The sequence below is a fragment of the Sinocyclocheilus rhinocerous genome, unplaced genomic scaffold (genome assembly GCF_001515625.1).
Source record: "Sinocyclocheilus rhinocerous isolate Xijiao unplaced genomic scaffold, SAMN03320098_v1.1 scaffold9994, whole genome shotgun sequence".
NCBI classification, from domain to species: Eukaryota; Metazoa; Chordata; class Actinopteri; order Cypriniformes; family Cyprinidae; genus Sinocyclocheilus; species Sinocyclocheilus rhinocerous.
In genome coordinates this window covers 20,937-22,892 of record NW_015642698.1, presented here as the reverse complement: position 1 = coordinate 22,892, position 1,956 = coordinate 20,937, and positions in this window count along the sequence as shown.

Sequence of the window (1,956 nt, the reverse complement as noted above, 5' to 3'; positions counted from 1 at the left end):
GGGGAGCGAAGCGGGTTCCGGGTGGAGATCTCGAAGACCGGAGGTGGCGGAAGAGGAGAGGTCGTCGCCCGGGGCCTGGCTCGCGTCTTTTGCTGCAGGTGCACCCAGGGTTCTCCACCAGGTCGCGGATCTGCTTCTCCACGGCCTCCAGCTCGACCTGCACCGAATGCAGCTCGAACATGTCCTCACCTGCACTCAAAGGTAGACACACATCCACCATTAAAGCAAGTAACAGTGAGTAAAACAATGGTAATGTGTGTGAATAGAGTATTAGCAATGTAAGTGAGATTAGCGGCCTAGCACCGTTGTCGCACTAGCACTGTTGTCGCACAAGCTGTGTGGTCCGTTCCACACCCTGGTGCCCGTGTTGCTGGTGTAACTGCCTCAGAACCTCCTCCCTCATAACCATTGGCAATAAAACCTGAAGAATTTCTTCCCCTCCATCTGGCCGATATGCTTTTTCGGTCATGGCCCACTTGAGTGCCAGAAACTCAAGTTTTATTGAGCTGTAATTGTCCATATTGCGCTCATTGCGCCGAAGACCACGACTAGCGTAGGCTATAGGTCTCACCTTACCCTTCTGTTCCTGGGACAGGACTGCCCCCAGCCCCCCATAACTGGCGTCCACCTTCAGGATGAAAGGCAAGGTGAAATCAGCATAGGCGAGTACTGGGGCAGTGGTGAGTCGCCCCTTCAACTCCTCAAAGCTCTGTTGACACTGTACAGACCAGGCCGCCACAAAATCTGGTCCGGTATGCTTTATACCCTTCGGGTTTGACAGCCTCGCTACCAGTCCGTGCAGGGGTGCAGCCAATTTGGCAAACCCCTCCACGAACCGGCGGTAATAACTGGCAAATCCCAGAAAGGAACGCACCTCACTTACGGTAGTAGGGCAACGCCATTGGGTCACTGCCTCAATCTTACCTGGGTCAGTAGCAACCCCTTCAGAGGAGACCACATGACCCAAATACCTGACCTCTCGTTGGAAAAATGAACATTTCCCTAACTTCGCCTTTAGCTCTTCCCTCTGCAGCCTATTCAAGACCATCTCCATCCGAGCCAGATGTTGATCAACTGAGGTCGAAAATACAACAATATCATCGAGGTACAGAAGGAGAGACTGCCCCTGTTGGTCCCCGAATAACCTCTGCATCAACCGCTGGAAGATGCTCAGCGCATTACACAGCCCAAAAGGCATCCTGTTCCCCTCAAATAGGCCGAATGGAGTACAGAAGGCTGTCTTATATCTGTCCCCCTCTGTAACGGGGACCTGATTGTACCCACTGGCAAGATCCATGGTTGAAAACCATTGAGCACCTGCCAGTGAGTCCAAGGTTTCCTCGATACGGGGTAATGGAAAAGCATCCTTCCTCGTGTTTGCATTCAGACGGCGATAGTCTACACATAACCGGAGACCACCATCCTTCTTCCTCACCAGCACAATCAGTGATGCATAGGGGCTACTACTCTCCCTAATTATCTGCGCCTCGAGAAGTTGGTTGATATGAGTCTTCACGACCTCATACTCAGATGGAGGTATTCGTCGATGTCGCTGCCTAATAGGGGTATCAGCTACAAGGGGAATGTCATGGGAGATCAGGTCTGTACAACCCAGGTCCCCCTCATATGCAGAAAAGACAGACTCATACTTGGACAACAAGCCCCGAACTCTTACTTGGTCGGCTGTTGACAACACGGACAAGTCCAAGGATTCAATCTGATCATGCACTGGGGTAACTAAGACTGCCTGAGTGCTGGCTGACACTACTGCTGTTTGAACCTCCTTAACTTCAGAAGGCAAACTTCCCACATCCATGTGACTCAACGTGCCAATAACCACATGTGGGTAAAGGACGATATCAGTTATACCAACATTTACCACTGGTACGTAGACTTGTTCCTCTGTCCATCTTCACCAGTGCAGAGGATACTAACAACCCGGCTGGAAGGCCTGCC